At 45.2% G+C, this 23,416-nt stretch overlaps 1 protein-coding gene across 10 annotated transcripts in view; it reads left to right on the top strand.

Annotated features, from left to right (window-relative positions):
* Sipa1l3 (signal induced proliferation associated 1 like 3) overlaps positions 1–23,416 on the top strand; it is a 218,558-nt gene that overhangs the window by 82,499 nt on the left and 112,643 nt on the right. For 7 of the 10 annotated variants that reach the window (XM_013149874.3, XM_063252656.1, XM_013149873.3 and 4 more), the window contains one exon: positions 5,059–5,126. The gene's annotated coding sequence lies outside the window, so the exon portion shown is untranslated. Of the gene's footprint in view, positions 1–3,453; positions 3,534–3,554; positions 3,577–5,058; positions 5,127–23,416 lie in introns of those variants that run through there. The other 3 variants (XM_063252654.1, XM_063252659.1, XM_063252657.1) reach the window with 3 other exon arrangements.

Raw genomic sequence — 23,416 nt, forward strand, 5'->3', positions numbered from 1 at the left:
AAACAGAGAATGTAGCAGCAATAGGGGTGTGGATCTCCATGCCTTCAAGTTGTAACACCTAGACCAGCTGTCTACTAGCTAGCTGCCCCTCATTACCAGCTGGGCAAAAGAGTGTGCCTGTGGGCCAGGTCCTCTTAGAAGTTGGGTAGACATTGCCCACGATATGTGTCCTGTTTTGTGATCGTAAGTAGAAACGCCCTCTTCCTGTCTCTCGCTTGGTCTTGCCAGGCTAGTAATCCTGCCCTCTTGAAAGCAGATGCCAGCATCAATCAGTTAGATTAGCCATTCCTCCTTCCTTGTGGAGGGCCAAGTAAGTGGAAATTGTTTTAGTAAGCTTTGCATTACTGTAAAAAAAAATACCTGAGCTAACCAAGTTAAGAAAGGTGAAGGTTTATTTTGGCTCACAGTTCTGTAGATTTCAGTCCACAGCTGCTTGGCCCATTAGGGCAAGGAGGGCTGTAGCAAAACAGTAAATCAAAGTGGGGTCTCATGATGGAGCAAACTGCCCACCTCACGGAGGCCAGGAAGCAAAAGAAAGAGAGGGAAAGACCCAAATCCGATGATCTCTATGGAGGGCACACCTACAGTGACCTAAGACCTCCCATTAGATCCCATCTTTCAGAGGTCTCCCACTTGCCTGCCAATATTCCTATACTGCAAACCAAGGCTTTAACCTATGGCTCTTTAGAAGGTATTCCAGATCCAAACTATAACAGGAGTGAGGAACTACAAGTAGATGATCCCTTTCATGTGAGCTGAGATGAAGTCTGAGAGTGGAAGAGAGAAGTCAGGACCAGAAGAATAGGAACAGAGAAGCCCAGGTATGCTGGCAGCCTTGGGGTCAGCAGAGCAGTGCCCTAGTACAAGTGTGGAAACAGCTCACTTGGAGCCATGATGATATTAATGCCTTTTTCATAGGACCAAAACCAAGGTCATTAACAGCTCGAAGTCTATAAAAGATTGGTTTCAGCACATTGATTATGGAATTGTGGAACTTTGGTCAGACACCTCCCTGAAAATGTAATTTACAAAACAAAACCACGATGCTGCTGTAGGTGAAGTGGTCACACAGACTCTTAGAGCCTCACTTGCTGCCTCCCAGACCTTTTGCAGCTTTCTCTTACACTCAGCAGAGTGTGAGGTAAAAATCATAGGGCATTAGGGAGACTCTCCTTCTTCTTTGGCTGAACCTGGGCCCCACACAGGTTGTTTGAATATCAGTTTCCTTATCAAGTGGACAGGTCAGACTGGATCAGAGTGCTCTTTACCCCATTCCTGAGGACACAAACAGGCTTTGATAGCCTTGAGATTGCCTTTGATAGCATTTTGTGGGGTATTTTTTCCTGAGAAGACATGACATAGTTTTTTGTCTTTTTTCTTTTTCTCTGAAACATGAAATAAATGCTGTGCTAATTTTTGAGGTCCCTTGTCCAGTTCATTGTATTGTGACAGACTCTCCTTGACTTAAACTGGGAGAGGAAAATCATAATGGCTCAGGGACCCAGCAATCCTAGTTGCTACTCAGGTATTTCTCTTCAGGAATTTGCCCTTGGGGTGGAAAAGAAGCCCCAACTTTCCCTGCCTTCCTCTCCATCTCTTTCTGCAAGTAATTACAGAAAAATGTCTAGGGCCAACTCTGATTGGCCTTAGATGGACCACGTGTCTCTCTCAGAGCCAATCTCTGTGATGGAAGGAAGGGGACATTCAGCCTAGGAATCAAGCCCAGGTACGTCCTCTTGACACCCAGTCTTTTTCTGGGACTCTCCTATAAACGAGTGATAAGTAATGTGCTTGGCCTGTGCCATGCATATTATGTGTGTCACAGATGGGCCACAGCCAAAGGGCATGCTGGGATTGCTGAAGTAACTTCTGGAACATCCTCCTTCCCCGGGATCTCAGGTGAGGCCCTGGGATATTGGAACATGGCCTGTAGCCCTTCTTTGCTGCTGTTGTCACAACCCCTTAGCATTTTCCTCTTTGCCTTGTGACCCTCCATAGCCTCTTCCAGTCTGTAGGAAGCAGGTTCTGGCCCAGAGAAAAGCAACCCTGGCTTGTCACTGCTGATCTGCCTGTAAATAAAATTCATCCCTTAGAGAAAAAAAGGGAAAAATTTAGAGTGACAGAAAAGCAATTTCCGCTGCAATTTAAAAGACGGCTATTAAAATTTTACAAGAACTTTATTGCAGGGGCTTCCTGATCATCCCAGGAATTTTTTTACGGGGCTGGGGATTTAGCTCAGCAGCATAAGCGCCTGCCTTGCAAGCAGGCAGTTGTGAGTTCGATCCCTAGTACCAATAAAAACAAAAAAGACCAAAAAAAAAAAAAAGAGAGAGAGAGAGAAGTCTGATGATAAAGGAAAACATTCTGAGTGTTTCTGGTTCCCTCCTGCCCTGTCACACATCTTAAAAATTGAAGCTGTTATGGTTTATAAGCTAGCTTACAGATATAGCTGCCCAAGGGCTATTTCTTAGTTTTTAAAAGAATTTTTGTTTTGTTTTTTATGTTTGCTGTTTCTATACATAGTAACTTTTTCTAATTTATTTTGTACTTTCCTAAATGGCCTTGAAGTGAGTTACGAGAATCACTGAGAATGGCTCTACCTCTCTCTATTAGTTGAGAGTCATTTGTTTGTATGAACAAATAAAAATTAAGATCATTCTGCTTATGTAGAAAAGGAAATGTGTGGCTTGGGAAAGTTCATTTCTAATGATATCAGGAATGGTGGGATCCAGGATTTCAGTGATGTTGCCAGGCCCCATTTCCATCTGCCTTCTAGCTCTGGATTCTTATACACTTGGTTTATTCTCAGGCGAGTCTAAGACAGCCCCTGACAGCTCCACAAGTAGATCTGCTCAGCTCAGTGGCCCTGGGGAAAATAAACCATCTCATTACTCATAGTCCAATGCGTGTCCTGGGGCTAGAGTTTATTGACTGTTTTTGGTTCCATTGCTGGAAACAGCGGGGTAGTGCAATGGCTTTATTACTGGACTAGCTCCTCCCCATGAACGAGGTCATTCACAGACTAATTCTGTGGGCTAAATGGGAGAGGCCAGGTTCAAAGGGCTGACCCAGGGAGGGAAGTGGGTGCAGGTGGGCCAAATAGCCCAGGATCAGAGCTCCTTCCCATGCTAAGTTCACAAGGCTGCATCTGCCACACACTCACAGTTTTTGTCTCCTCTTGGAACCTGTTCCACATTTCTGCAGGTCTGGTTTAGGGTTTGTTTTGTTTGTTGTGTGTTGGAGTTGGAATCCAGGTGCTGAGTAAACACTCTATCACTAAGCTTTATCCTCAGCCCTAGTCTAAGTAGGAGTTCTTAATTGTTGGTCTAAACACCCGGAAAGGTGGTGTTATGGATTAAAAACTGGTGGTCAGTTTAACACCAGCTGACTTAAATCAGCATGGTACTGAGTGTAGATGGTCCACCTGAGGAAAGTTGCCAGCCTAAATAGAGATGTGGAGAAGAGTGAGGCATTGTTGCTGTTTCAAGACATTGGTTCTCCTGGAGGAGACTGTCATGACTAGCTTCCCCAGTGTGAGTTCAACCATTATCATCAGAGGAGCTGGGGACCTTGTTGGTGAGAGTGGCTCTGGTTCACTTTGTGGGAGATCTGGTCCTTCATCGAGCATCGCTTCCTAGTTCCAGAGGGGAAGATATGTGCAGTTTAATCTCCACGACAAACTTGTCATGCTGCCTTTCTGGCATATACTCAACTGTTCTTATTGTCGGAGGAGCTTGGGACCTCTGTGTTGTTGCGGATGGCTGTGGTGCTTTTCAGGACAGCCCTGGTCTTTGTTTTGAGCTTCTGGGCTTCCCTGTAGAGCCCTAAACCTACCAGCAAAGCTCTTTCACCCCGCTGGCATAGACTTTCTAGCTTCCACTGCTGACCTTTGGGCCTTCCCAGTGTGGATCTGTAAAACAGACTGGTGTGAGTCCTTTTCGTGGGCTCTAGATCTCCAATGGAAGGCATGTCATGGGGTCTAGATTTTCATCTGGGCTTATGCAGGACATTGCTGTAGGATCTAGGCCCTTGGTTGAATATTCTGAGTCTTTAGTGTTGTGGACAGATTTCCTGCACTTTCTGTGTTTAACTCTGGGTGACCATCATAAAATAATATAAATTCTGTGTCCTGATTCTAATTGTTCTACTCACAACCTATGATTACAACAGGTGGGAATTGAAAGTTGACTAGGAAAAGTTACGTCTCAGTTTTCCACTGTAATCTTGTGTGTTGTACTCTACGCTTTTAAAAATATGCTTCTGAAGAGAGGAGAGCAGAGGCAAGGGGGAGTAAAATGATTAAAATGTGATAATTATGAATATATAGCCCTCCCTTTTCCACCATCATAACAGAGTAAGGTCTAGTCCACGAATCTGGTGTAAGCTCTGGAGCTAGGGTGCCTGAGTTCATGTCCCAGGTAGACTACACTTCAGGCTGGGCAGTTTCAGCTATTGAGTTCCTTACCTGCTCCATTTCTCAGTTTCTTCATCTGCAACATGGATAAAATACTAGAATCAACCTCTTAGGGTTGTTGGAATAATGAAGTGAAATCAGCCTCCAGGACAGAGCTGGTCCGTGAGGACTGGAGGTCATTACTAAATGACCATTCTGTTTAGAAGGGTTGTAGGCTGACCTTTTAGATCGATCTTTCTGACTTAGCCTGGGCTACATCTTAAGGTACCTGGAACATGGTGGCAAACAGAACAGATTATCTTCTCAGCCATGCGATGTTCATCTGTGAAATACCCATTCATGTATGAACAACCATACTAAATAGTCATAAACATAGATTCATAAAATAAAGTTACAAGTCAAGAGCTGTTTCTCTGCAAATCCTCTCCCTTCAGTAGTCTGAAGGAAATGTCCTTATGATGGTGTCTGTCGCTGAAGATAGCCCTTTGTGTTAGCCGCTGGTGTCGTATCAGTGCCTGGCATGTAGCAAGAGTGCAATAAATACCTGTTGAGGGAGTGAATATGTGAATGGCAGATGGATATGACTGCAGGAAGGCTTGAGTTGGCCAAAGAAATGACCTCTTTTTTTTTTCCATTTTGTGTAGATGCACAGTCTTTGACATTGGTTCTCCTGGGAATCTCAAGGTGCACTAGAGTCTAGAACACACTGAGGGTAAGTATAATGTGGCTATTTGCTTAAATTTTACAACTAATAACATAAGCATCTTTATTATGTTTAAAATGTATGTACACCGAACAACATCAAAGGAAAAAGTGTCCTTCGCGGTCCGTGCTGTCCTCACAGCCTGATGTCTTTCCTCAGAGGTAGTTATAACTATATGAGAATATTCCTAATTATGTGGATATACACTTTTTATTTTAGTTTGCTATATAAGAAAAAGGGACCATGTGTGTGGATGCTTCTGGATCATGTTTTCTCTGTTCTCACAGTGGTGCGTTATGGAGATCCTTGTTCATCAGCATTTATGAGTTTAATGTGCTCTTTTTTTATAATTTAATTCAATTTTAAACTTTATAGTGAGTAAAGTTCAGTCTTCAGTGTATAGTTTTTGAGTTTAGACAAAAGTATTCAGTTGGGAAAAATCACAATTCAGTAGCAAAAATCACAATGCAGAAGAGCCCCATCACCCCACTGCTTAATTGTGCTTTCTCTGTAGGTTAGGTATAGATATTTGCCCATAATTTAAAAATGTACATATGGTAAACACTTGCCTATAATATATGTAGGTTTTTAATGTGTTCTGTTTAGGTTTCTGAGTTTTGTTTTTGCTAGTGAACGTCCTCTGTCATGTCTGTGAGATGGACTCAAGTGGAGGAGGCCTTGGGCCGAGTGCTGTTCCAGTTTTTAGTGAGGCATTGCTAAATGGGGACACCAGCCTGTGTTGCTAAGGTGCTAGGGAGAAGGTCTGGTCTGAGCCTTGGAGGACCAAGAGATCCTCGCTGTGGCAAGTAGGGAATGGAAGATTCTGAACTACAGACTCTGGATGTGGAGCTGGAGCTTTCTGAGTTGCAGAGACCAGTCAGTGGAGCCGTGGGCCCTGAGAGAGAAAGCACAATTAAGCAGCTCTCTCAACTGCTTCCTGTGCTCATCTTGCTCCTTCATCTGGTGAACTCCTCCTGGATACGTAGCGCTTCCTCTAGGGCAGTTTCTGTCAGTGGAGGCTTCTAAGCGCAATTCATTATTAGCTCTTAAGTTTAATTGTTTCAGAGTTACAAAAAGTTGCCTCTCAAAAAAGGTTAGCATTCACCTTGGGTTCCTCTAGTGTTACCGTCTTACACCCCTAACACACAGCAACCAAAACCAGGAAGTAGGCACTGGTCCAGTACTATTAACAGAATTACAGACTTCAAACAGATTTCAGCAGGTTGCCCACCCATGTCCATTTTCTGTTCCAGGATCTCACAGTGCATCATTTAGTTGCCATCTCCTCCTGTCAGCAGCAAGTCCTTCATTCCTCCTTGTCTTTCACAACGTTGGTACTGTAGAAGAGGACTGCTCTGTTATTTTGTAGAATTCTGAATTTGGGTGTGTGCAACATTCTCCCTTGGTCTCACTGAGGTTCTCCATTACAGAAAGACCTCCACAGAGGCGATGCACCTTTTGTGCTCACACTGGGGTCCCTGATGTCCATAGTTGTTATTCCCATACCTGGTGATTGTCACCTGGATCCCTTTGTGAAGGTGGTGCCTGCCAGCTGTCTCCACTGGTGAAGTCACTGTTTTCCTATGTGACTGATAAGTATTTTGAGGGAGATACAGTACTTTGAAACTATGTTAACATCTTGCTTCTGCTGACACTTCCACTTACTAATCTTAGCATCCATGGGTGAATGGAACTTGTTTACAACCATGACAACAGAGGTATCTCACTCATGGGGGTTTTTATATAAATCGTTTCCTTCTGTGTGTATTAACTAGAAGTCTTCTGTAAGGAAGATATGTCCCTTTATCCTTACTTATTTCTTTTTTCAGTTACTAATTTATATTGTATGGATTCACAATTAGGCTTTAATTGAGCACATTCTTTTTAAATGTGGTTAAAGTTCCCAGATTCCTAATGTATTGCCTCTCAGACTACAAGAGGACTGGAGATTTACCTGCATGGTAGTCAGGATCTTAGGAAACTGAAAAGAAGGAGACAGAGTTTCATTTGGTCATTCATTCCCCCTCTTTCACGAGTATCCATTTGATTGGCTATTAGGTTCCAGTATGAACAAATCAGAGCTTTTCCCCAGTAGCTCCTGTTGCACTACAACAACCAAAAGATAAGAAGTGGATATAGGATAAGTCTGATGGGGATGAACAGTATAGATACATGAAAGAAAAAAGCTGGGCAGGGGAATAGGAGCCACCACTGGGAATTTTAGATAAGGACAAACCATGTACAGAAAAGGGCCTGGCCTAATTCTTACACCAGCCAGCTGGGAGATCTCGGCAAATCACCTTGCTTCTTAACAGGGTCTTGGGAATCATATTAACTAGGAAGGATGTTCCTTCTGAGGGGCAACCCTGGCTCAGCTGTAGCACGTTGTTACCCTGTGGCAGTGCTGGGTATAGCTAGATCTTAGCATAGTGTTTCCCCTGGGAGAAAAGAAAAACGAGGAATTTTTGCTAGTCCATTGAAAGCAAATTTTCAGTGGTGCATGAATAACTATATTCTGCTTGTTTTCACTGTGTTTGTTTTTAACTTGGTTTTTTTGCAGGGGGTAGCAAAAGATACCAGTTTTTCATTCTTAATGGAGATAGGGATTATGTCTTTAAAATTCATGTGTTTAAATTTAAAAATGAATGCCTTAAAGCAGTTGGTAAATGGGTGTATAGAGTAGACATAGAAGCAGCTGAAAAGGAAGGCAGTGAATGATGACTGGGGTTTGGTAAATATCATGTTGGCCCAGCCTTTCCTGTAGACCAGGGTTCCGGATTGTCAGCCTGGACCGAGACTGGCACGTGATGACTGGAGTCTGCGCTCAACAGCGCTTTGTGTCATGTGAGTGCATCACCCAGTGCTTTCAGCTTCAGAACAGGAAACCCCCCTCACAGCAGCTTAAATGAGTGAGGGTTGATTTCTCTCCCACAACAGCAAACCTGGTGTACTTGGCTGCCAACATTAGTTTGGTGGCTTAGTAGTGTCAGGGCTAGGGCCTTGGTGTTTCTCTTGGCCTTTTCCCTCATGGTCCTTGATGCTGCAGCTCCAGGAAGGACAGAAAGGGAAGAATTAACTCCACTGACACGTGTGCTTCTATTCTCCCAAAATCCCCCGGAAGACTCCGCTTCCATTCTGTGGCCAGAATTGTGTCGCATGGCCTCCCATTGTCCAAGAAAGATGGGAATTCCATTTAACTTTTCAGTCTTTCCTGAGAAGTAGGCCATAGAAGAAGGGAATTGAGAATGTCAAATAGGTTAACCCAGCCAGCAATGTCTGACTCCACAGGGAAGAAAAGCAATAATAATTGGCATTAATGGATGCTGACTTAATGCCAAGCCCTGGTGTAAGCTACATGTGTAATCTCACTCAGTACTTACAGCCACCCTGTAACGTCACTGCTGTGATATCCTTATAGTAATAAATAGGAAACCGGGGCACAGAGAGGCATAGTTGCTTAATTAGCAGAGGACCTGGGGTGGAATCTTACAGCCCCTGCTTTTAACTATTACATTATGTTATCTAATAAGAGTACCAGGGTTCTAGGCTGCTTTCTGTCTGGCCTCAGTTTAGATTCTTTTAGCAAGGGAGAAATAAGGCAGCGTATCTGGTGTTGGTGAAATGCTGGTCCTGCTGCAGTCCTGATGAATGCCATCAACCACATACCTTCCTGCCAGCCAGAAAAACTGTATCTGTACTTTTAGTTATTCTCCCCAGAATGGGGCTTCCTGCCCTGTGCATTTCTATGGCGTTCTGCTTCTTTCATTTGTGCTCAACACACATTTAATACACACCTCCTCTGTGCTTGTCCCTGTAGTTCAGTGGATTCATAGTGGTGGCTGAGGTTGCCTCGTGGCTGGATGGGCCCTGCACTCAGGGAGGCAGACCCTTAGATAGTGATAGCCCTGAGTGGTCAGGGCTCCTGCAAGAAGCTTTTGGACCTGGGAGAAGCAAGAGAGGAGGTAGAGAGGAATAGAGATTCCTTCTGGGAGGAGGAATAGGAATTCATCAGTTTCCTTCTTCTTCTGTACCTCCCCTTTCTTCAGTGAAACTCTCACTCTAGGTTGACTTTCTGCATATGTGCTTCCCATCCTCTAAAATGAAGGATTTAGATTTGAGTTTCAAGTCATCTGTCCACCATCTGCCAAGCAGTAGCAGGGCGTGCCCCCACACTTCTGGTTCTGTGCTGGGTATTGGCTTCCCTGGGTGTTCAGTGTGTTGATGGAGCTCTCCAGTTAAACAGAGTAATGAGAGTCCTATCAGGAAAGCCATGGGCTTTAGGCACCCAAAGCCAACACCCAGCCTTAATTTGGGGTTTCATGGCAAGATTCTTGAAGGAGATAAAATCAAAAGTGAGTCAGCACATTGGTCAAGAACATGAGCTCCAAAGTCTGCCACTCTAGGTTCTAGTTTTACCTGAACCACTGACAGGCTCTAAGTGGGCAGCTTAACTCTTGGAGGCTCTATTTTCTCCTGAGGTTGTTTTGGGGATTAAAATATGTCTATGAGCCAGGCAGTCTCCGTGGTACATGTCTATAATCCCAGCAGTACCAGAGGCTGAGGCAGGAGGAGCGCAAGTTCAAGCCCAGCCTGGCCAATTTAGTAAGGCCCTGTGTCAAAATTTTTTTTAAAAAAAGGGAAGGGGGCTGGGAACGTAACTTAGTATGCAAGCCCTGTATTCAGTCCCTAGTGTTACTAAAAACAAACAAAAAAGGTGCTTATGAATTTCAAGCCCCTTAGTGTGTGCCACACAGTAAGTTACTTCATAACTGTGATGACAATGAGAGGGCTGGCAAGAGTGCTGGTAGCAGCTCACATTCGTTAGCCCTACCTGTATGTCAGAGGTTAGTAATAAGCGTTAGCTGCTGCCTTGGTTGGTTATGTAGCCGCCAAGCCTGAGAGTGTTTACCCTGTGTCCAGCCCCCAGCTAGTGACACAGAGCTTGGATATAGCAGGACTGCGTTCTGGGAAGAGGACCTTTTCACTGGCCTGGCCAGGAATTTCATAGGAGAAGACAGTCTCTGTGATGTGTGTCGGAAACCCACAGCCTCTGGCCTCCCATCCCCTTCTTCATGTAGTCCCCGAGCCTTTCAACACTGCCCTTGAGAGCATGGGTTGCCCTTGACCTCTGTGACCAGAACGCATGGGTGCTCTGCTCAGCCCGTCAGCTAAGGCCCAAATGAAACCTGACAGCATGATTTATTCTCTGGGATGGAGCTGGGAGGGCAGAACCCCAGTGGGTGATTCCGAGGGAAGGTTGTCAGCACGAATTAGCCCAGGCCTTTCATGTACCCTTGCTGTTTCAGCGGCCTCCAGCTAATAGGGTTTCCAGGGTGTCGCTGGCTTCTGAGCAGCCTCCCCTCCCGTCCCCCATCCCCTGGGACTGGGACTGGGACTTGGCTGTGATCCTGAAGAGCTGTGTTTGATGAGAGCTGTGACAGAGGCATGCCCTGGCTGATGGCATGAGGCTCCAAGGCCTTTCATTTGACCCATCAGGAAGTGAAAGTGCCAATTCCCGGGGAGTAGCTCCCCTCCTCCTCTCCTGGTGCTTTCACTGGGATTCACTCCTGGCAGCTGGAAGCCCTTCCCTCTCTCTGCCACAGCAGTCTGATCAAAGGGTCTCTCTGTCTTAGCTACCTTCATTCATTCACGGGAATTTCAGGGGTGAGTGGGATTTAGTCTGCTCATACTCAGAGCTTGTCACATGGCCCTGCCTAACTGGAAAGCTGGCAGAGGATGGAGGGGTTATCATGTGGGTATTCAGTAAACAGAAAATATTCTGATCACAATTGACAGGTGTGGTATTTATGTAGCACCTACCCAGTACCAGGTCTTTTCAGGGGTTCCCACCTTCCTGAGGTTCCTAGTTCAGTGGAGGAAACAGAATCCAACCAAGTAATTATGCCAACCACCTACTTCTGGCTGTGTTGGGGGCTTGCCATGTTGGAGACGTGAGGCGATGTCTGTCATAGGTCTGACATTGGGAGGTGGCCTGAGGAGTGAAGGATGAGAGGTAAGCGAGAAGGTTCCTAGTAGGGGAAGTAGAGGGGACAGCACCATTGAAAGAACAACAGTGGTGAATTTCTAAAGGTGGGAAGGAGCTAACTCTTGAAGGAATAGAAACAGAGTTATGATTTGGGGCAGTAGGTGAAGGCTGATGATGTGGAGTCTGTGTGGCTGTGAGGACGAGTTTAGTAGTTGTGCCACCTCCTTTTGGAGCTGCTGACAGAATTAAATCTTAATCTCTCAATATCTCTGTCCTTTCCCTTCACTTTTTCCCTGAGGATTAAACCCAGAGCCTCTGCACTGAGATCCATCTCCAACCCTTTTTAAGTTTTTTTATGCTAAAGATAGAAAGTCTCACTAAGTTGCCCAGTCTAGGTTCAAATTTGTGATCTCCTGCCTCAGCCTCTCAGAGTAGTAGGATAAGAGGTGGGTGCCACCACACCTGGCTTTAAATCATTCTTTCAACACATGCTGAGTTGTTCTCTTTGGCAGGAAGTGTTTCAGGTACAGTGGACAAAACAGAGAATAAAGCCTACAGATATCCCTGTTACCTTGAGGTTGGCATTTTAGAAAAGACAAACAATAAACAGAAAAAAATAATAATTTCATAAGAGAGAACATGTGTAATTGGGATGTATCTGGCTACAGGTAGCAAAAAAATCCCCATTCACGCCAGCCTAAATGGTTAGGAAAGATACGGGCTCTTTAGCTCCAAGGCCCAGGATTCTTTGTATCACCCTGTGCACTCTAAAATCTCCTGCTAATCTTCCCTGGACCAGGGAGTTCCCGGAGCCAGTGTGAGAGCAGGGAGGAGGCTACCGCTGTGATCCAGGCAGGGGGCAAGGTAACAGCACAGAGATGGAGGGGGGAGTGAGGCTCTGGGTACAGCTTGGAGATGGCATGGCCAGGCCTTGCCAGTGGCATGGCTGCTTGAAAGAAGCAAAGTTGAGTGCACACACACATGTTCGTCTCATCTGTGTCTTCCTCGTACAAAAGGCACAGTGCACAGTTCCATGGTCCTGTTTATTGGTCAACCGATTTTTTCACCAGTAAAAATCATTTCTATTAGGCTCTGAGAAATCCTACAAGAAAGAAACTTGCTTTTTTGATTATGGTGCCTTTTTCTTTTTGAAGATCATAGTAACATGTTCTGTAGTATAATTTGGAAAATTGTGTTTTAATAGTGATTCTTATTCTTGCCACACATTAGAATTTCATGAATTCAAAGAGTTTAATCGTTCTTTCAACAAATATTAAGTTTCTGCTCTTTGAGGAGTTTTAAAAAATCCCAAGGCCTGGGCTCCACCCCAGAGTAATTCAGTTAGAATTACTAAGAGTAGGACCAGGCCTGTGGAACTTTTTTTTTTCCCCAAAAAAAGCTCCCTAGATGATTCCAATGTGTGGTCAAGGATAAAAAACTACTACTTTGTCATGTCCTTAGGTGAACTTCACATTAGAAAGCTGGGTTGCCTTTGTGTATTTCTGATTATCAAAGTATAGTACTTACTTGTTGTGTAATAAAAAGAAATCAAAAGACTCACAATACCCTAAACTAATCACTTTTAGGTGTTGGTGTGTGTCTTCTAGTTTTGTTGTTGTTTTGTTTTGTTTTCTCTTATTCATAAAGACCACAGTTGTATTCCACAACAATGTGATTCCCCATCTTTCCAAAGAAAAGATTTTTGCAAAGTCTTGGGACCCACTTGAAATATTGGACATAGATAACATAATCAATTGCCTATTTATATTTTTTAATTTGTTAGTTTTTTGAGACATTTGGAATCCTAGAATCAAGCTGGGCGTGGTATTCACACCTATAATTTTGGGGAAGCTGAGGCAGGGAGAAGTTCAAGACCATTCTGGGCAATTTAGCAAGACCTTGTCTCAAAATAAGATACAAAGGGGCTGGGCATGTAGCTCAGTGCAAAAGCCTCGAGTTCATTCGCCAGTACAGGGGAAGAAAAAAAAAAGAATCCTAAAATTTTAATGCTAAATTCAAAGTTTTTCACGTATTTCCTTTTCTCTCACAGACCATAAAACAGTACTCACACTCTGCACACTCTGCAAAGGGTAACTTAGCATCACAAGTTACTCTTTCACTCACCTACCCTGATTGCCAGAGTCCATCTGGAGTATTGATGGTGTGGCACTTACTGAATTTTACTTTTGTTTTTGTTTTGGTACCGGGAATCAAACTCAGGACCTTGTGCTTGCCAGGCAGGCACTTGTGCCCCTGAGCTACATCCCCAGCCCTGAATTTGCATATTATATTGTCGCTGCAAAGTGTCCCAGCCCTTAAGCGCCACGCATAAATATGTAGAGTTTTTAAAAATTCTTTTTAGTTACATATTGATGGGCTCTAAAAATAGCCACTAACTATATTACATTTTTTAAAAAGTAGAAAACTTTGATTTTTTTTTTTAATGACAGTTCCTGGAAATGTATAAGTGGCCAAATAATTGTGAACAAGGCTGGGAATAACTCAGTGGCTCAAGTGCTAGCCTGATAAATACGAGGTTTGATCCCCAGTACAAAAATAAATAAATAAATAAATAAATAAATAAAATAAATGTGAACATATAAGAGGAGTTACATAAGCACTAATTTCAGGTCAGTCAGACTAATCATTTCAATATGAACAATAAATGGTGAAAAGTAAATTTCTCCATGTAAGTTCATTCCACACAGTGGCAATTTGTTTGCATCTTACTTTGTACATCTTAATAGGACCTGTTTATAATGACTTATAACACATGGAATTGTGTGCTTAAGCCCTTTGGCATAGTTAGTTCTTTTTGTGTTATAATCTATCCTTCCTTTTATTTTGTTGCAAAACTATCATTTAAGTTTTTAGAACATTTTGTTAAAAATAATACAGAAGGCTCTGCAAGACAGTTGTTATTCCTGAGGATAATTTTTTGGGGGGAGTGGTGTTTGACCTTCCTGCAATTAACTGTAACTAGTTGGTGAGCCTAAATTCTCTACTTCCCCAGCTGAATCCCATTCTGTCATTCATCCATTCCTTCAATCTTGAATTATAGTAGTTCTTCTTATCCTGGTTTTTTTTTTTTTTTTGTCATTGTTTTTTTGTTTTTGTTTGAGTCAGGGTCAAGGCTGGCCTTGAACTCACTTTGTAGCCCAAACTGGTCGCAAATTTGCAATAATCCTCCTGCCTCGACCTCCAAGTGCTGGGATTAAAGGTGTGTGCCGCTGTTTTTAAATAAAATTTATTTCAGTATATTGTTAACATTTATTGTTATATGTTCATTGTTTTTAATTTCTTCCTGAGCTTATTTGTAAATTTTTTATCACAAGTATGTACAATAGGAAAATACTAACTGTGCTTGTAGACATCCACCGGGGGTCTTGGGGCGGTGTCCCCTGCAGATGAGGAGGGACTGCTAGTGTAGTCAGCATTTCAAGGGAAACAATTTAATACAGGACATACAATTTATAGGAGTATTTTATAATCACCCAACAAGTCAACTAGAAAAGAGTGCCAGAGGTCTGTCCACACACTAGAGACCCAGAGAATCCAGCTGAAGGCCTGGATCCCATGGCAGTGTCCTCCATGGGTCCAGCTGAAGACCTAGAGCCTGTAGCAATGTCCACCACGAGTCTCACTGGAGGCCTAGTGCCCACGACAATGTATCATGCAAGTCTGTATCAAGGATCTGCACTGGGCGGGCCCAAAGGTCAGTGGTGAAAGCTAGAAAGTCTGAGCTAGCGGAGCAAAGGATCTGTGCCAGCAGGCTGAAGGATCTGCACTGGAGCCAGGAAATGATTCTCAAAGTAAGGACCAGAGCTTCTCCCAAAGTGAACCACAGCCATCCTCAGCCACAGCAAGGTCCTGCACTCCTCCAGTGATGAAAACAGAAGTGGAGTTCATATCAGGAAAACCAGTGTGACAGACTTGGAGAATCAACAGCACACACTTTTCCCGCCCACTTCTCTTTTCATGCTGTTGCAAGGATCCTCAGGTAGACATCCACATCAGCTGATTCAGTTCAGCTGGCCGCTGTTACCAGTGGCCCATTATTTAATCCGCCACAACTGCCATGTTTCCTGTCAGCTATTCAGAGACCCAGTGTAGACACTTACGAAGGTGACCTTTAGAAAATGTCATTGGCCCAGCCCTCCACTTGTGTGGCAATGGCCAGAGCACTTAACCTTTGTGTGCCTTGGTTTCTCCATCTATAAAATAGAGATAAAGCTCCCTAACTCCCTAAAATAACCGTGGGCACCCATGGACTTAAATTCAGAGCCACAGTCGCAGGTGAACTGTGACCAAGCTGACATACTGTTACCACTGCAAAACGTGATGGGGGTAGATTACCAGTGCTCTCCAGACCCTGCTGGGTTGCCTTTATAAAATCCAAATTATTCAGAACTCCAAAATACATCTGGCCCAAGAAGTTTGGAAAGAGACCAAGCAGCTGTACATATGCAACACTTAGTACAGTGCCTAGCACATAGTAAACACTATGTCAGTGTTGACAGTTTATCATTGCTGTTATTACTGTTGTGTTATTCAGAGTGCATACCTCAGCATCCTTAGTCATCATTATAAAAATGGAAATCACCGTGAGGTGCCATTACACACACACCTCAACAGCAACAATAAAAAGAAAAACAGATGAGGTCAGAGGGCCATGCCAGACCATTCGCTGAGCACCTGGTGCTGTGGGCTAGACTGACCCAACATCCCCAAATAACAGATGGGGTGCTGACTGGTGATCTCCTGGAGCTGTTGTAAGGTGCCATACTTAGGTGTTTAATAAATGTGAAAGTAATACTAGAGTTACCATTATTCTGACTTCACAACCCTTGTCATCTAGGTGGGGAGGTGGATATTTAATAATCACTCAAATGACCACATAATTTACCTGGGTAATTAAATCATAAAGAAAAAGTGCAGAGTTCCATGAGAGAGACAGCAAGGGGTAGAGATCTTTCAAACTGAGCTGGGGCAAAAGGGTTTGAGGAAGCCTTTCCAAAGAAGTGACCCTTGAACTGAGACTTAAAGGGTAAATAGAAACACACAGGGTTGGCTAGAGGTTAGGGTGTATCTGGTGACAGGAATAACCCATGCAAAGGCCCTGAGGTAGGAAGGTGCTGGGTGTGTCAGAGGAACAGAGCTATCTTTATGACTCCAGCAGGGTGAGGAAAAGGAAAAGGCAACAGGGTTGGCCCCTCTGGGCCTGGTGAGCCATGATAAGATTTAGACTTTTCTTTCCACAGCCCCGTGGGAGGGTTTTAAGGGAAGAACGGGTACAGTTTTGTTTCAGATGCCTTGCTGACTTTCAATGACTGATGTTCTGGCTCCCTTCCTCCTACAGGACCATTTGTACTGATTGTTTCAAGCCAGGGTCAGGGTCAGAAACTCTACTGCCTCCCTGTCCCCCAGCCCTCACATGGCACCTTGAAGCCTTGGTGCTGTCATCTGGCACTCTGCAGGGTCGAAAGGAGTTTTCTGTGAAGGAGGTAACCCTGGTCTAGACTCATCCATCCCCAGGAAGGAAAGTTTGCTGACCTTCCGCATGCTGCCGGAGGCCTGCAAAACAGGTCATGACCGCCTTGCCTCTCCTTAGAAAGATTCCAGGCTTCAGACACTCAGGATTCCTTCTTCCCGAAAGGGACCCCAGCCTGCTCCCCGCAGAGATGGCCTTGTTTCCTCCCAGACTCAGAGCTGCCAACCCACCCCTACCCCCGCCCACCCCCAGCTTCCCAGTTTCTTTCATAAGATGCCAACCAGTATGTTTCTCTCGGTTCCCTCTTGTGGGCCAGGCCCTGGAAAGAGGAGAGCAGCCAGAAGGGCCTTGCGTCTTCTGCTCTACACATGGCAGCGCACTATCAGAGCAAGGCAGGCACTCGCCTTGCAGGCAGGGGCCTTCCCTTCACAGCCCTGGAGTTGTGTGTGTCTCTTGGGAAACCCACAGAGCTCATAGCTGTGGCTTCTTAGCAGAATTGACACTATAGTGAGAGGTTCTTTTAGAGAGCCCTCCATCCAGGCATGGTCTCTTTTTTAATACAGATTTTTAAAATTTTTTCCTTAAGCCTGGTGTGATGGCACATGCCTGTGATCCCAGCAGCTTGGGAGGATAAAACAGATAGAGTGCCACAAGTTCAAGGCTAGCCTAGGCTATATAGTGGTTTCAAGACCAGCCTGAACTACATAGTGAGACCCTGTCTCAAAAAAACCCCCAAAAGCCAGGAATTTAGCTTAGTGGCACAAGTGCCTGCCTGGCAAGCCCAAGGTCAAGAGTTTGATCCCTGGTACAAAAAAATTTTTTTAATTAATTAATTTCTTGCTTGGGCCTCTCGGAGTGCTAGGATTATAGGCGTGTGTCATGATGACCAGTTTAAATCTGGTCCTTGTTGCCATGTATTATGAGTATTGACTCAGTCCTTCTAATAACCCTGTGAAATGGGTATTATCTATTTTTAAAGATGGGAAAATTGAGGCAAAGATTGGATACTTACCTAAGCCACACAGGTAGAAGCAGTGGAGTCAGGATTTGAACCCAGCCTGTCTGGCTCATAATTACTGGGCTGAGTCACCTGCCAGCCTATTGCCCCTCCTGTGTAGATCACCTTGTTTATTTTCTCTTACACTTATCATACTTTTTAGTCTGTATGCATCTGCAGTGGTGCCTTAGTTCACAAACACTTTTGTTTGCAATTAGGTTCGCAAACAGAAATGTTTGGCAAAGTTTTGTTTTTATTTGCAAACTCAGCATCAGGGTGACACATGTGACCACCATGTAGTCATCTTTCTCACACAGACACAAACATGGCCATCTTTTCCAAAATCATAGAGCAAATTAAATTCATGAACTGAGGAGACACCACTATATTTGACAATATGAGTTCTGTGTCTTGTTTGTTGCTGTGTAGCCCGCACCTAGCACACAGCACCTGCCCCGCAGTTGTGTTGAATGAGTGACCCAAAGTTGCCCACAATAAGGACATTGAGTGCCTGGGATTCTCAGATGCTGCTGGTATAAAATGGTGTGGCTGCTCTGGAAAACAGATTGACGGTTTCTTAAAATGTGTGCATTATGTCCTGTGGGTATTTGGGCATGTCTCTCAGAGAAGTAAGACCCATGTTCACATTAAAATCTGTGCACCATTTTTCAGAGCAACTTTGCTCATAGCCAGACACCCTGCAGGAGACAGAGTGTTAAACTTGGAGTACTGCTCTACAAGATCAGGGATAACTCCCAGCATCAACTGCTAGTCTTCTGCCTGTGTCAAAACATAGTTTAGGGGCTGGGAAAAAACTTCTAGGTAGGTGCAGGGAAGGTGCCTTGCCCCAGCTTCATCATCATGTAGAAAGAAATAGCTTTTATAGTCACCTCTGGGCCACCATGGTGTCCAAATATAATGTGTCTGTGGACACTTCCCTAAGCTGAAGAACTATGCACACAGTACTCCAGTGGGTTGTCCCTGTCGTTAGCCAGCCTGTCTCTTCTTGGGAGCATAGGTCACAAGTTATAGACATGTGTCACACTTCACCAAATGTGAGCTCAAAGCAGATACGTTTCATTATGTAATGTTCCCAGTAAATAAGGAAGTAAAGCTGCATCACTGAATAATACTGTAATGCCAATAAGATAGTCATGCACCAGCCTCTGCACGTCACACTTTATGTGTGTTAATGCGACAGTCTTATGAGTTGGGTCCTTTGCAGACAAGGCAGTCTGAGTTGCATTGCTGGTCCAGGCAGCAGAGCTGTCTGTGGGAACAGCAGTGATTGGACCTGGGGCAAGCTGACTCCAGAGTGTATGCTCCTTTGTGTCCCCCTTGCCTCACTTGCCCTTTATTCTGATAGAGTGATGGTACACTGCAGCTGGGAGGTCCCCTCGCTGAGGTCCTCAGGCCTTGTGCCATTTCCGAGCTCCGTGTGGTAGCCCAGATCCAGAAGTCCAACCTTTGATTCAGAAACAAAGCCGCTACAGGCAGCCAGGCGGCGCTTTCTGGGCCTGTCTCTCATCCTGAGCCCCAGCCAGCTGGGGATTAACCTCCTGCCGGTGTCAGAAGTGGAACACAGGAAGCTGGCTGCAGGATGGTTGTTGTTAAGAACGAGAGAGACAAAGTGACCCACCACAGAGGGTGTCCTGATGCCCAGAGGACAGCGCAACTGACTGTTCCTGTGGCCTCTGGATGGGCAGGAGATGCGCAGCTTGGAACTTGGAAACATTCTCCTTTCCATGAGGACTAATTGGCCCTGCCTGTTCCTGCCTCTGATGTCCCGTTTTTCTCTTGTAGAGATTTTCTCTTATTTAACAATCAAAAATTCCTGTTTGTGTATGTCTCCATTTGGTTGCTTTTAGTTCCCGATAACAAGATCATGGCCAAACAATAGACAGTTCATGTGTCCTGGAAAGTTAGAGTGGGGTCTTATCAGGCAGAGTAGAACCTGGTAGCTCAATGTGTTTCTAAGGCTCTGGTTCTCAGCCTTAGCTTCCTCTTGAAGCCTCTATGTATCTCTCTTGGACCCTAATGGCTTCCAGTCATATCCAGAACCATTTGCTCTCTTGTCTAAAGGCATTATGGGAGGAGACTGCCCCCGAGTTATAAATACTTCCTTTTAGGCTATAATTTGTCCCCCCCCCCCACTTGGACAGTCAGATTACCGCAGGAATTGTGCACCTGAATTGCCTCTGACCAGTTGGGACCCTCTCGAGGAGCAGGGGAAGGGAGAAGTGGGAATGAAGTAGACAAGCAGATGCCCATCACAGCCAGGAAAGGCCTCCTGACTCTGGCCTGGAGGCCCCACAGACTTTGGGACATTTAAGAACAAAGAACTGAGGTCTCCTTTTGAAGAAGTATCGTGAGTTATGTCTCGCTTCTTCCTCCTGCCTCTTCTATCCTTACTCAGCCACTAAAAGAGAGGCAAGTGGACTCCGGCTGCCAAGGCTACTTGTCTGATGGTAGGAAAATGATACGTGTTTCCTGCGTAGATTTTGTTTTCATTTTCTATCCTTCCTTTCATTCCTTCCTCTAGAAAGTGTGTGCTAGACTAGAGCTATGTATATATCCTCACAAAATATATGAGATCTGAGTAAAGAGTCCTTTCTGTCTTCCAGTTTCACCAAATGGCATGTTCTAAGAGCTGGCCATGTCATATGTATAGGGAAGACACTATCTAGAATCTAGATTCTAGAATCACTCTAGATATTTTAGGCAGAAAATTTGTCTAAATATGTGGTACAGAACAAAAAAGAGGCAGAGAGGTAGACTCTAAATAAGCAAAAAGGGACATACACAGCCTGCTGAAGTGGGGTCAGGGAGTCATCTCCTGCCCTCTGTCCAAGGTTCAGGGCTGGAGGGAGGACCTTCCTGGCTTCTGCCCCAGCCCCTTTGCTAAACCTGACCAGGAATCCTGGGAAATGTGGTTCATACGGTAAGAATCACACAACAGGTCAAATAGGAAGTTTGATCCCCATTTTGTAGATGGAAAAACCACGTAAGGTTTGAGTGGCCTGTCAAGGGTGGTGTTTTAGTGATAAGCACCTTTGCTGGCACTCTGGTTCCTTAGTTGCCAGGGTAACCTGAGGCAGGTTCAAGCATTGCCTGCCAGCTGCTGGTCACTGCCACCTGAGACGGGCCTCCATGGTTACGGGCTCTCCCTGTGCCAGAAGAACCCACTCCACGCTTCCTCAGTCTGTGCTCAGAACAGGCACTACCTTTTATTGCCAGTCATCAGACAGGGCTGTGCCTGTCCCAAAGAATTCCCTGCTGAGGCAGGACAGGGTGCCAGCAGAGGGGGCAGTCTGCTTGCCTGGAGAGCGTGGGTGGCAGATATTCTGAGTTTCAGCACAAGCCCCTGATGAGGGACAGGGTCCCAAGCCAGAGAGAGGCCAGAGGAACTTCCTAACATTGAGCAGCACAGGCTGGGAGCTGCAGACTCTGCTGGGCAGTGGGCACAGAGAAGAGAACTATGGCTTCCTGGAGGCTGGGGCAGTGGGGGAGGGCTGCCAGTGGGTGAAGAGGAAAGTCCCACAGTGGTGTGAGAGCTTTAGAGAAGCGTGGACACCTGCTCAGGGCCATAATGCTGGCAAACAAGAGCAGGCACTTCTTGTAAATGATACTTGATATTCAGATTCTTCATGCTTACTCATTTAATGCTCGTAATCCTTTGAGGTAGGTGCTGCAGTTAATAGCCTCTAAGAGTTAGATGAGTTGCCTAAGGTCACATATATGGGGCCTTGGAGTCTGTGTAACAAAGTGGCAGCCCTAGCAATGCCAGGCTTTACCCTCACAGCTTCGCTCCTTAACACATTTAATCTTCACAGCCACCCTATGCAGGAACTGCTTCAATGTTTCCACTTTATAAACAAGGCAGCTGAGGCACAAAGTGATTAAATGACTTGTCCACGTCATGCAGGTGAGCTGGGATTTAAAGCCAGGAAGCCTGAGCTCAGGATGCCCTGAGTGCTCCGCCATACTGAGTCAATGAGAAGGATGAATGTTGGCTTAGTTTCAATTTATCAATTCCTTAAATTGAAACAGTGCACACTGCTGGGTCCAGGATTCCAGTACAGGGAGCAGCTCTGTTGTTTCCATTTCTCCGGAGGAGCTATATGACCTTCCTTCCTGATTCATTCAGCAGGAACATGTGAGCACCTGCCTTGGATTCCAGGAGATGAGGGGTGAGCAGAAAAGAGCTCTTCCGGCAGGGGATGGGAAAGACAGGCAGAGAAGCAAACAAATGGAAAAGCAGGTGGAGAGCAGGGTGTGTCCAAAGCCAGTTCTTGCAACTAAGATTCCAGGGGCTGCTGTGAAGTGCTTAGCAATAGATTCACATTCTAGCTGTCTCTCTTTTTGGCTGCGTGTGACTTTGGCTGGTTACTGCCCCTGCTGAGCTTCAGTTTTCATATCTTAAAATGAGGACTTGGCTAGAACCACTATCAGTCAAGATTGCACCCAGCTGCATCTAACAAAAACCTATTGAGCAGTAGCTTCAGTGAGACAGTTGTTCTCTTGTGCCTGAGAAGGAAGGGAGTGTGGGCAGGCCAAGGCAGGGCTGCCATGGGAAGGAGTAAATTCCTTCAGATTACTTGCCCTGCTGTCCTTAGCAGGCGACTCTTGGCCTCATGCTCACAAGACGGCTGCCACACTTCCTGATACAGCATTCACATTCCAAATACAAGAAGGCAGAAAGAAGTGTGTCAGCTGAGCCCACCCCCTTTTTGTGAAGAAAGCGATATCCTTTTTCCCCTGCCCCTGGCAGACTTTCACTTACCTTTTATTAACCAAAATTGGACAAATAATTAGCGATAGCTACAAGGGAATCTGAGAAAGCAAACTTTACAGAAAGACATTCTGCTGCCCAACAAATTCAGACTTCACTCAAGAAAGAAGAGGAGAGTAGGATTCAATTCATATAACAGCAGAGGAGTCCCAAAGCCTAGCACTGGAGCAGCCCAGCATGGAGGATGCAAGTGTCTCACTCTGGGACCATGTTCTGGTCCTTCCTATGAAGCAACACCACTGCTTTATGCCCCGTTGCCTCATGTGCCCTTTGGGAGTGGTATACCCTCTGCTCACGATCTACTGGTGAGCACTTGTGAGTCTGTAAAAACCTGCATGGGAAGGGTGTTGAAATATATCCCACACATCCTGAGAGGAGGGGCAAGGCCAGTTTGAATTTGGAAAATTCTCAGATTTTCTTAAAGCCAAATCCAGCCCTGCCAGTCAGTTGTCAGAGCCCAGAAATACTACCCTGAAATGGCTCACAGATGCTTCTCTCTCCCCCTCTGAGTTGGACAACATGAGGGCAGAGAGCCAGAGCAATGGCCATGTGTTTACAGCTAACATCTGGCCTGGTACCAGGGCCCTACCAGGTGTTTGGTTGAGGAATGAGGTGCCCAGGGCACCTCCTCCTGCAAGAAGCGGTTAGATGGTTCACAATCTCTTCCCTTCTCTATGGTAGCAGCACCCAGCTGTGAGCCAAGCCACTCTTGCCCCCATGTGGATGGCACCCTGTTGGGTGCATTATGTCCATGGCAGCCAGGTCAGGCCATGGCCCTAGGAAGCCTGCAGTGGAAGTGAACTCCAGGTTTCTAAGTCTTTTAGGATCTTTGTGCTTGCTGTTTGTCTGTTCCTTTGCCAGTGTCTCATCCTTTAAGGCTGAAAGAGTGCCGCTCTCATGAAGTCTTTCTGGACCACCTAGTTGGCAGCACTCTGTTCCTTTCCTCCCTCAGTGTGTTCTTTGCTTGTCTTTATACTGTACTTGTTCAGTGCATTTAATAAATGTTGTCTCCCCCGAGGTCAAAGGTCAGAAA

The sequence above is a fragment of the Cavia porcellus genome, unplaced genomic scaffold (assembly GCF_034190915.1).
Source record: "Cavia porcellus strain 051 isolate PalLab524CR breed Dunkin Hartley unplaced genomic scaffold, mCavPor4.1 scaffold_7, whole genome shotgun sequence".
In the NCBI taxonomy this organism is placed as follows: domain Eukaryota; kingdom Metazoa; phylum Chordata; class Mammalia; order Rodentia; family Caviidae; genus Cavia; species Cavia porcellus.